At 38.2% G+C, this 13153-nt stretch overlaps 1 protein-coding gene across 3 annotated transcripts in view; it reads right to left on the reverse strand.

The window, feature by feature from the left end:
- Positions 1–13153, reverse strand: part of Crag (DENN domain-containing protein Crag) — an 878555-nt gene that overhangs the window by 432051 nt on the left and 433351 nt on the right. The gene's annotated exons all lie outside the window — the stretch shown is intronic.

The following is a 13153-nucleotide window of genomic DNA, read 5'->3' on the forward strand; positions in this document are numbered from 1 at the left end:
CAATACCTGGAAGTCTTCCTCATGTTCTGCAAACCAGTCTCGAACAATCCGGGCAGTGTGGCATGGCACATTATCCTGCTGAAAGGCGGTACCGTCAGATGGGAAGACCGTTGCCATGAAAGGGTGTACATGGTCAACAATAATGTTTAGGTAGGTGGTAGAAGTCAGAGTGCCCGGCACATGGATTGCTGGACCCAGGGTATCCCAGTGGAACATCACCCAAAGCATGATACCGCTGCCACCATCTTGTTTTTGTCCCAAGGTGCATCCAGGCACCATCACTTCCCCAGGTAAACAATGCACACGTACCCAGCCATCCATATGATGCAACACGAAACAGGATTCATTGGACCAGATGACCTTCTTCCAATCACCCAAGGTCCAGTTTCAATGCTTGCATGCCCATTGTAGGTGCTGGTTAGCACGGGCACTCGGAGAAGTCTGTGGCTACGCAGGCCCATTTTCAGCAGGGTTCTATGTACTGTGCAGTGTGATACATTACTCCCATCACCAGCATTCCAATTACTGGCAAGCTGCACCAGAGTTGTCCTTCTGTTGCCACGCACTATCCGGGAAAGCCTTCGCTCATCTCAAGCATCAATGAGCTGTGGTCGTCCAACACCTCACCAGCAGTTTGTGGGTTTTCCCTCCTCAGACCACTTTCGGTAGCTCAGTATCAAGTTTTTTATACCATGTCCAGACCAGCATACACATCATAGTTTACCTGCAGTTGCTTCGATTTGCCTAACAACTCACTGGTCATAATGTTTTGGTTCATCGGTGTACATCATAGCTTTCAGGTATAGGTTGCCTTTCTTCAGTCGAAAAACATTAATACAAAAATTAAAAAAGAATGCCTGGTATGGTGGTTTTGCAAGGCGAACCGCATGAACGGGTGCTGGCAACAATTAGAAGTTGGAAAATTTGGGCAGCATACCTAAGCGTTTTATATATACGGATATTTAATTTATTCCAACAGTCTCATTATTTGAAAACCACACCTCATATGTATTTTTAATTTTTTAATAATATTCATATAAATATTGTTGTACAAGTTGGTACTAATGATATTAAAACTAGGAGATTTAATGATTTACTTAACAAGTACAGGGAAAGTTCAGAAAGTGTAATTTGGCCCTAGAGAGACTGTTTTCACAGGAATAGGATAAACTCAAATAGAAATGTGCAAGAATATTTGTGAAAAAAAAAAAAAAAAGCCGCCTTATTCCAAGGTGTTTTTCCTACAGCTTGGAAATTTGTTCATGCCCATCCAGTTCCTAAAAAAGGTGACAAATCCCTCCCATCCAATTATCTTCCCATTGCACTTATTTTACAGTGCCTCCGTACCCAGGTGGGCAGGAGCAGCACATGCCTCTTGATTAGACTGGGGTTCGAGCCCATGACCACCAAATATGGAGGATGTGGAAAGGGCAGGGAATGACCACCGCATATCCCCCTAGAGCAATATGGCCTTAGTTGCTAATGCTCCTAAAAACCAGAAAATAAATAAATAAATAACAATAACTTATTTTACTTTTCTTCCAAACAGCTGTTCACTTTGTACAAATCGCAAATCCACCCTACCATGGAATATTGTTCCCACATCTGAGGTGGTGCTCCCAAAACCTCTCTCTCAGGCTTCTAGATTCCATTCAAAAGAGTGCAGTTAGGCTAATTAATGACTCATCTCTAAAAGTCTCTCCACTGTGTCTCATAGCCATTCTGTTTTTGCTGCTTGCCTTTTCTATAGATCCTTTCATGGCCACTATTCTTCTGAATTCTCTCTTCCAAAGCAGTCAAAGCAGGCAACATCCTTGTACCTTCCAACCACATTCACAAAACCAAATCTTCTTCCTCCTTTGTTCATTCAACCTCTGTTTTCTGGAACAACCTTCTTTCATACGTATTTCCTGATAATTACAATATACAGAAATTCAAGTCAACAAGTATCTTCTTTCATCTTCAACGCATGAATGGTACTAAGTACTATGGATTCTAATACCTTTCACATTTGGGATTTTCATGAAAAGGGAGAGAGATTTCATAAAAATATTGTACACAGTGCAAGTGCTCACGTTTCCTTTTGATCTCCCTTTGTGAACAGGAGCAAAGTTCCCAATATTTTTTAGTGGAATCCACTGAATCTGATGATGCTCAGATAACTACACTAAAGGTTTGCTTGCCTCTTTTTGTATAACCAATTTTGCTTCTTTAATGTAACTAGACAAATTTCATCGGCCCCAGCTGCCATATTTTTAATGTCTCTTCTGCCTTCCTCTCAGTTATTGTAAAATATTTTAATTCAAGATCAAAAACGTCTGAGAATGCCTGCAATTTTGGCACTTGAAACAACATATGTGACCTGGACTATGAAAAGGTGGTTAACGAGCAAAAAGAAGTTTAAGTAAACACGATTCCATGTGAGGCAGATGTCTCTCGCTGGTCTCTGCTCGCGGTGGGCAACAACTTACAGAAACACCAGTGATCTTTAAAGCAAAGTATGCTGTCAGTAATATGATACCCACAATGACTTGATAAACTGTGTTATTATCTCTGCTCCTGGTGGTCATAATAAGGCTGTCTCTACCAAACAAGTGACTTCATATGAATGGGATGTATACTTGAAGCAATTTTTCAAACAGTTAGCTGGGATTACTAAATACCATCACTTCATGATTTGCCCCTAGTGGAGTAGTGAAGGCAAGGAAATTTGCTGGTAGTAAGGATGTTGATGAGTTCACACTTCTATTAAAACCATTGGATGGAATGAGGCCAAAGGTAATCATCAAGCCAGGAGGACTGTCACTGGTTCACCAGTAGTACTTGTATAACAACATCAGAAGCCTAGTTACAGATTCTTCCAAAGCAGATGAAGTGGCCTCACAACTAAATAAAGAAGAAGAAAAAGAAAAGGGGTGGATGTCCAGCGTGAATGTGAGCTATTTGTTCTTAAACTGGATAATTTTGTATGAGTATTTCTGTATGTCTACCTTTTTTTATGGTAAAAATTAAGTATGTTCAATTTTTCTTTTAAGTTTTCCAGTTTTTATTTTCCATTATTAAGTACAAATTGTGAAGCACCGAATTGAGCTAGAGACCTGGAATTGGTATCACTGGAAAGAGTGTACTTTTTTCTACAAAAATCACTTAAAACCTCATGATTTATATCTTGACACATTAACCACCTTTTCATAGTCGAAGTCACATTAGTTTTCAATACAAGTCCTCACTACACAGATTAGATGTGCAGCCTTTAAATTAGTCAGTTGTTCAGGTATTGAAAGTAAGTATAAGATTCCTGTGGTTCTCTGGTAATTTCTTTCTCTGTGATAACACTTTGGAATGGTTATCTCTACTGATAAAGTTGCCATGTTTTGGCAAAAAAAAGTCTCATCATTAAGCATTTCGGAATAAAAAAAAAAGTTGTTTTTGCAAAAAGCAGAACTGCTGCATAAAAAACAGGAACTTTTTCCAAAACATCAGGAGATTTTTTAAAGACCAACTTGAATGAGATATAAAATTTAACTGGCACACACATTTTATATTAAAATAGAGCCCTAGGATTGTTGGACAGGCCAGTAATCTTTTAAACATTAGATAATCTAACATTTTTCTGGACATAGAATTTGACATTCTATTTAGATAAAAATAGTAATAGTAATGGATCCGGCAATTAACTATCTGTTGGCTAAAGGCAAATTTCCGAAAATCTATTCTACAACCGTCTTTCCTCAATTTGAATTTATATCTTCTCAAGTGCGTAATCTGAGCAAGAGAAATCATCCCATTAGCAATGAGCTTGCACAAACCATTAAAAGTCTTAATCACCTCAATCAGATCATCTCACAGGTGCCTAGTCTCCAGAGGATGCAATCTGCAGAATTTAAGGATTTCTTGGTAATAGCATACCTTTGTTCCTCTCATGAATCTCGTAGCCCTTCTCTGTACTCGTTCCAACAGCTCTACACCCTTCCTGAATTGAGGCTTCCAGACCTGTATGCAGTACTCAAGGTTTGGCCTGACTATTGCCTTATACAAAGGAATAATCACCTCTTTATTTCTGTTAGCAAAATTCCTGTATATCATTGACAAGACTGCATGAGCAGTTATAGCAAAATGTCTGCATCAATCAGAAAATTTCACATCAGTGAGTACCATCTGTGTGGTACTCACAGATGTACCATCTGTGAGTACCACACAGATGGTACATTTGTACCCATATGCAGTACTTTTCATTTGTCAATGTTAAACTTGAGTTATTGTGATTTTTAAATGTTTCTCACCAACCACGTATTAAAATAATACACGGAAACTGAAATTTTAAAAACTATATATTTATATAGCCTGGGGGAGCATGCTAGGGCAATAAGGAATGCAGAATACGGAAAGTCTGCCATGGCTGAGCATTTTTGGAGAAGCAACATCAGATCTCCCCGGACGAAGCTATCATCACTGATCGGGCGCATAGGTTCTGGGACCGCAAGTGGCTTGAGAGTTTGCGGATTAATTCGACAGAAAGCATTAATAGAGACAAAGGTTTGCAGATTCATTCCCTCTTTGAGACTACGATCCTCAGAAGGGATGAACGATTTCATATGACGCGCTCCCGAGCCGCTTCCGGTCCCAGTACACAGGAGAATAGAACATGTGGTGATAAAACACGTGATTCAGACCATGAACCTGCTGGTACTTAGGTTGCACCGCAGTACAAGGAAGCTACTGCTGAAGAAGGAGGCAGGAGCCTTCGAAAGCTACGGTCGGTTTTATCGCTCTTAACCCGGTATTTTAATGTATTTTATTTGATGTATATATATATTTAGTTGTAAAGTTATTTTAATTGTAAATATATAGTAGTAAATATATAGTTTTTAAAATTTCAGTTTCTGTGTCTTATTTTAATACGTGGTTGGTGAGAAACATTTAAAAATCACAATATGAATTTACCCAACCACATAGGCCTGTTTGAGGAATTAAACTTGAGTTGCCACTTTTCAGTCCATCTGCCCAAATTATCAAGATACTGTTGCAGTAGCACACTGCCATTACTCTGATTAATAGCCCTGCCAATCTTTGTATCATCTGCAAACTTCGACATTAAGCTTGATATCTTTCATCAATATCATTAATAAATACACAAAACAACAGGGGGGACTCCACTAATAACATTAGTCCATGAAGAGCAACATCCATTGATAAACACTCTGTCTTTTCCCATTCACCCTGGCACACTATGGCCATAGATGCTGATGCACCAAATAAATCCCCAACCAATCAACCCATTAAACCATTCATTTATCCATTGTAGCAACTTACCCTTAATACCATACTGCGCCAATTTGTGCAGTGGTCTTCCATACACAGCAGTGTCAAAAGTTTTCCTGAAATCCAAGAACAGCCACTCCCTGACTTACGTAAGGGTTGTGTTCCATAGAACTCTACATAAGTTGGAATTTTAAGTAAGTCAGAATTTCCCTAAATGCTTCTGCAGCACTTGTAAATTTGATTGAAGCAAATCTGATTGAATATGACTGAAGCAAACAAGAAATTTTCAACGAACATGTAAATAGAATTACTTATTCAATTTTTTTTTTATCTCATGCGCAGGAAAAATTACAAAAATTTCAAAATTATAAAATTACAAAAAGGAGAGAGGAGACAGGTATAACGTCAGCAAGTTTTACCTTTTGAGCATCATTGCCAGAATTAACTCCCCAATTTAGAAGGGGTTTTTTCCAACACATCACAAAATTTCTCTGCAGCTGCAGAATTGGCACTGGAAACTTCACCGAATACTTTAATGTTTTGGAAACAAGCATGATGTTTGAACCTATTAAACCACCCATTGTTTGCCACGCACTTGCCTTGGGGTTCGCCATACTTATCCTTAATATCTTCATAAATACTTGTTGCTTTTGCTTGAATGGCCATTGGACTCAGGGGCACTTGCTTCTGAATCTGATTTTCCATCCATATTATTAATAGCTTTTCCATCTTCGATATAGCACCTGAACGCTATTTTGTGACCATTGTTGATCTTAAATCCATTGATCCTTTAACATGTTCTTTTATACGCACACTGTCCCTTAAAATAGTATTCACTGTTCAAGCAACAAAACCTAATTCCGTGATATAGATAACAAACTTTGTCCTGCTTCGTACTTCTTAATTAATCATCTTCATTTCTGAATAATTTTGTTTCGTTTCCTAGCAGTTGCACTTTCAGCTGGTCCCTTTCCCTTCACCATTGTAATAAGTAAATATGAATGAAAAGAAGATTCTAAAAATTTATTTATGTTTTTTATATTAAGATTTCAGTGAAGGGGAAACACATTTCATCATAATAACATAAAAAACCCACACAATTCCAGCTATCGGTATTTTTGCAAATGCAGTAACGTCGAGTTTACTACCTGTTTATAATAGATTGCGCTAACAGAAAAGCCCAATAACCAGAAAAGTGCAAATTGTTTTTATTGTTTTATGGTAGTGATCTCCAGAAATGTAGGAAAATATCACAAAGGCATTCAAAACTGATTCTTATAATGGAACATATGATAATGATGAAAGTGTAGTGCAATTTCCATTATAAAAATGACCTTTTAAAGAGATAAATAGCTTAGTTATATAGGGAAAATTTCAACTTTCAAGGTCTTGAAACAAATTACTAAAAGAAAATTAATTAGGTTCACATTACATTTTATTCCTATGGGATGCAAAATATGTTTACACGATTTTTTAAGTTTGCACCAGCACGCAAAAACTAACATAAAGTCGAATTTCTAAGTTGAGTATTATGTAAGCTGGGGAGTGGCTGTATATGATATCAAAATTATTTTTTGCATCCAGTTTCTTTGTGACCACATCATTGTATCCAATTAAATGTGTCACATAAAACCCTCCCTTAACAAACCGATGCTATGTCTGAATGATGTTTGTTGTTGGTTTGGTTTTTAGGAGCATTAGCAACTAAGGCCATATTGCTCCGGGATATGCGGTGATCATTCCCTGACCTTTCCGCATCCTCCGTATTTGGTGGTGACGGGCTCGAACCCCGGTCTAATCAAGAAGTGTCTGAATGATTACTGTAGTCTTATCTAGAAGATCCTGCAATGCATCTTTAACCAGTGACGTCATTATTTTTCCCAGAACAGAAGTTAAAGTAACTGGTGTGAAATTACTCATGTCACCCTTGGATCCTCCTTTGTGAATTGGGGATACATTTGCACATCTGCAGCCCATGGACACTTCCCCTGAGTCCAAGGATGTTCTCATAATTATGGCTAAGGGTTTGCTTACTTCCTCTGCCACCTTCTTTAACATAACTGGATAGATCCCGTACACCCCATGTGCCTTTCTTATGTATAACTTCAACAATTTCTCCTCCACTTTGCTCTCAGTTATTACAAAATCATTACGCACCTTGTTACAGTTTTATGAACCTCCGGCATTTTCCTCCTTTAATAACTTATGTGTGAATGTAGATGCAAAATACTCATTCAGATTATCAGCTATCTGAGCAGGATCATCAACAGTTTAACCATCGATATCAAGTGGACCAATCTGATTCATCCCCTTCCTTCTAGTTTATATAAGTAAAGAAGCCCTTGCTGGTTTTCTTAGCATCCTTAGCCAAATATTTCTCATAATCTGCCTTCACTTGCCTAATCTCCTTTGTGACTTGATTACAGTTGACAATTACTTGATCAACTAATTTCTATTGCTTAAAAAAAAGGATACTGTTTCAGTATCTTTTTTCATGCAATTATGCTCTTTATAAATGTTTGGTCAAAGTTTTGGTTCTGCTCTACAGACCTAGCTATCAAGAGAATTTCCAAAACTTCACCACCAAAAGAGAAAATCTATATATTAATAAATTAGGTTTTCATTTATGGCTATTTGAAAAAATACCACTTTTCACGATACAAATTCCCAGTTAACGTGATAGTTGAAAAAAAATTTGAATCGCACACTAAGCTTGCCACGCATCGGATAGGCAATAAACAAGCGTTTGTGCACAGTTCGCCTCAGTGTGTTCCACCATCAACCATCGGAAGCAGAAGTGTTACTTGTTTTTCTCCCACTAATAAAGTCACATGCAGACTTGGAATTTTTAATGACTTTGACCAAACATTAGTACAGGCCAGCCTGTACTAATCTTTCTTTTTCCAACTTGGCTGAATATCCTCTTACAATCAGCATTGCTATGAGGAATAGTTAAAATGCCAGATACAACTTTGTATAATTTGTTATATTTCAAGCTTCCTTGTGTACTTGGTACTTGCCAGTCACAAAGAGAACCACTGTACATTAATTCTTTCTTCTTTCATAATAGCATCTGTTATTTTCTCACACCAAAACTGAGAGAACTAATACTGAAAAATGTATACACTTTTTCTACTTCTTTATCCCAAATGAGAGTAAGAACAAATGGAAACTTGTCTACAAAAAATTTAAGGTTTGAAAATTATGCACTACTGATTGATTAAATTTGTGCTATCTAAGCATTTATAAGAAACCTTTCTTCAAAGGGAACTTGTGCACCACATAGTCACATACAGTGATAAAGTACTTCCTTGCTGAACAAAAGGACAGAATCCTAACTTTCTTGCTTTAAAGAATTCCAGTTTAAAAGGATTAAGAACACATACATTTTTGCAAAATTGGTTATGCAAAGTGATGATAAAATGTGACAAAATAGGTGACATCAGCAGTTCATGGCACATGAGGTTGCCCAGTCACAGTGCCTATTACTGTGTGAGATGAGCCAGCAAGAAATCAATATTCGTCCATTAGAGCTGTGATATCTTAATATTCCATGATGGACCATCCATAAAGTTCTTTGATCTATCATTCAATGGTATCTGTAAATGATCCACACAGGTGCCAGACCTAATTCTAACTGATCCACAGTGATGTAATAACTTTGCATTATAGTTTCTGGCAACAACTGCAGCTGATGGCATGTGGCTGGAGAACAAATGGATTGACATTGGTCATTTCTAGTTAAGTTGCAATGTCAATACACAATTGTTGGGCATGGCAATCTTTACTTAGATTCTCCAACGTTGTAGAACAGATATCATCTTTTAAGGGCACAAAAGATGATATTGTTGTACACGTTGGCACTAATGATATTAAGAGTAGGAGACCGGCAGAATTACTTAACAAGTACAGGTCACTGATGAAAAAAAGCCGTGAATTAGGGTTGAATTTGAAAGTGTCTGCAATTCTGCCCAGACACGATAGGAGGGAGTATATGATGAGAGCCTTGTCGATCAATTCGGCCCTGGAAAGATTGTGCAAGGCTCAAGGGATAGAATTTTTTTCAGCCTGGACTGTACTTGTTAACTGGAGAGACTGTTTCTACAGGGATGGGATACACTTAAATAGAAAGGGTGCAAGAAGATTTGCTGATGCTATCGAGGCAGTGTTAGGTGGGTCGGAAAACTGATAGCTTGGGGGGATACAAGGACTAATAGTTCAACAATAGCCGCAGGCGGAGGTGAAGGTGATTCTTCCACAACTTCTATTAGAATAAGTAGCGATCTGGAGCGAGGGGTGTTGGGGGTTTCAGGGACGGATGGCAGTCATCGTGAAACAGGTGGGTATATAGGATGTGTTAGAGTAACTAAAAATAAGAATAGGTGCATGTATACTTGCATGTATACCAATGTTAGAAGTATAGTAAATAAATTTGATGAATTTGAAGTGTTGGTCAAGACATCAAAGGCAGATATTGTTGGGATATCAGCGACGTGGTGTCACACAGATATAAGGAATGCCGAACTGGAATTTGGGGAGTACAATGTGTACAAAAAGGATACACAGGATAGGAAGGGAGGAGGTGTTATGCTGTTAATTAAGAAAAACATAAAATCAAAAGAAGTGCATCCAGTTGATATAGATGAACAGTGCACTGTTGAGTCAGTTTGGTGTGACATAAGCACTGCAAAAGCAAAAATAAGAGGAGTGTGTTATAGGCCTAATGACTTGAATGAGTACAATGAACAATTGTACAGAGAAATAGAGTGGGCTAGTAAATCGGAATGTCTTATAATGGGGGATTTTAACTTCCCAGATATTGACTGGAACTTGTGGGTTGGTCACTCACACACTAGTCAGACTTTTGTGAATTTTTATTGGATGATTGTTTTTTGCAGCAGCATGTTCAAGAGGCAACCAGAGAAAGTAATACTCTTGATCTGGTTATCAGCAGTGATCATTCATGTATTAGGAATTTGCAGATAAAAGAACCACTAGGTGGCAGTGATCACAGTGTACTGACGTGGGATTTACTTAAAGATTTAATTACCATCAGGGGTAAAGGAAAGGGTTTTTGCTTCCGTAAAGGCGAGTACAGTGGTCTCCGACAGTTTTTAAATTCTGTACAGTGGGATCAACAGTAAATTCTAAGTGGGAAGCATTCAAGGAATTAATCGTGGAAGCTACTAAAAGGTTCATACCTATTAAGAAATATTGTTTAAGGTTTAGGCCTAAATTGTTGTCAAATGAACTAATGAGATTCGTAACAGAGAAGAAAAAGGCATGGGATGCATATAAATTATCAAGCGACTCAGAAGCCTATGGCAGATATAAGTTAATCTATAATCAGGTCACAAAGGAGGTTCGGCAGGTGAAGGCAGATTATGAGAAATCCTTGGCAAAAGATGCTAAGAAAAACAGCAAGGATTTCTTTACTTATATAAACTCTAAAAGGAAGGGGATGAATCTGATTGGTCCACTTGACATCGATGGTTCGACTGTTGATGATCCTGCTCAGATAGAAAACAAACTGAATGAGTATTTTGCATCTACATTCACACGTGAGGAATTATTCAGGTTTGAAAATGACAGAAGGTTATCAAATTGTAGCAGGATACTTAATGATTTTGTAATAGCTGAAAGCAAAGTGGAGGAGAAATTGTTGAAGTTAAACATAAGAAAAGCACCTGGGGTGGATGGGATCTATCCAGTTATATTAAAGGAGGCGGCAAAGCAACTAAGAAAACCCTTATCTATAATTATGAGAGCGTCCTTCGACTCAGGGGAGGTTCCCACGGACTGGAGATGTGCAAATGTATCCCCAATTCACAAAAGGGGATCGAAGAGTGACACGAGTAATTACAGACCAGTTAGTTTAACTTCTATTCCTGGTAAAATAATGGAGTCACTGGTTAAAGATGCATTGCAGGATCATCTAGACAAGACTGCAGCAATAATTCAGACACAGCATGGGTTTGTTAAGGGAAAGTCTTGTCTGACAAATTTGATAGGATATTATGATGTGGTTACAAAGGAACTGGATGCAAAAAATAATTTTGATATCGTATACTTGGATTTCAGGAAAGCTTTTGACACTGTTGCGCATGGAAGACTATTATACAAATTGGAGCAGAATGGTATTAAGGGTAAGTTGCTACAATGGATAAAAGGATGGTTAAATGGGAGAAGACAGAGGGTGGTAATCAATGGGTGCTGCTCTTCTTGGACTGATGTTATTAGTGGGTCCCACAGGGTTCGGTGTTAGGTCCACTGTTGTTTTGTATATTTATCAATGATATTGATGAAGGTATATCAGGCTTAATGTCGAAGTTTGCAGATGATACAAAGGTTGGCAGGATTGTTAATGACAGTAATGGCAGTGTGCTACTGCAACAGGATCTGGATAATTTGGGCAGATGGGCTAAGAAGTGGCAACTGAAGTTTAAACTTGACAAATGCAAAGTACTGCATATGGGTAGAAGTAACCCCAGAGAAACGTACTAACTGTGTCGTACTACACTTAAGGTGGTAGAAAATGAAAAAGACCTGGGAGTAATTGTGCAGTCAGATATGAAGTTTTCTGAGCAATGCAGACAGGCTGCCAGGGCAAGTCATGGGGTTTTGTCAATGATAAATAGGAATTTTGCTAGCAGGGAAAAGGAGGTGATTATCCCTCTGTATAAGGCAATGGTCAGGCCACGCCTTGAGTACTGCGTACAGGTCTGGAGGCCTCATTTTAGGAAGGATGTAGATTTACTTGAGCGTGTACAGAGAAGGGCAACAAGATTGGTGAGGGGAATGAAGGGATCCTCTTATCAAGAGAGGCTTAAGTTCTGCAAATTGCAGTGGCTGGAGACTAGGCACCTGCACGGTGATCTGATTGAGGTGTATAAGGCCTTGAATGGGTTCAGCACGCTGAATTCTGATGGGATCCTTCCACTTGTTCAGATTACGAACCTAAGGCGGCATAAATTCAAATTAAGAAAGGACAGATGTAGAATAGATGTGCGGAAATTTGCCTTTAGCCAGCAGGTGGTTAATTGCTGGAACAAACTTCCATCTGTCGTTGTGGAGGTTGATAGGTTGAATAAATTTAAGGAGGAACTGGACAGGTATTTGGAGGGAATGGTGCGATATATTAATTTTTTTTTTTTTTTTTTTGGCTGATGCTGCATAAGCTCATACACGTGCTTTCTTGCATCACATGCCACTACTACTACTACTTCCAGTTGTTGTCAATGACATGCATCTCCTCTGCATATATGTTTCTTGTTTGGTGTGTGATGAATTTTGTAGTAAGACCAATATTTTTCACAGAGGTTTGTGAGCTTGTGGTAAAGAAACATTTACCCAGATAGCCAAGTACTACTGTGATCTCTGTGGAAAACTGCTTTCACATAGGATGAGACTCTTCTGCATGTTGATGATATAGTAATAACAAATCTCCTTCATAGCAGATTTTATGATGACCACACCATTTCAGGTAATTTGAGGAATGTTTGGGCAATTTGTTTGCCAGACCCTGTGACTTCTGGTTATGGGGATATCTCAAGCCTATGGCATAATAAAGATGTATTCAATCTCAAGCTGATTTTAAGGAAAGCATCACAAGACATGTTGCTAATATCTCCCAGACATGCTTCAGGGGCATATAATGAAGCAAATTGTCATCATATTTAAAATTTCAATCAATATATCTAGAAGTTCATCTAAACAGTACTTAACCAATACTGTTGCTCCTTTAGGGCAGTTTCTGGAACTCCCCCCTCCCCATTTCCATATATGTTGGATAGCATCCATCCAAATTTCATCTTTATACTAATAACAGTTTTCCCCAACTACAGCCAGCTGAAGTAACATGAGCAACGTGCACAAATTATAAGCAGCCTGT

Source organism: Mastigoproctus giganteus, chromosome 2 (assembly GCF_048544385.1).
Source record: "Mastigoproctus giganteus isolate SK-2022 chromosome 2, ASM4854438v1, whole genome shotgun sequence".
Taxonomy (NCBI): Eukaryota; Metazoa; Arthropoda; class Arachnida; order Uropygi; family Thelyphonidae; genus Mastigoproctus; species Mastigoproctus giganteus.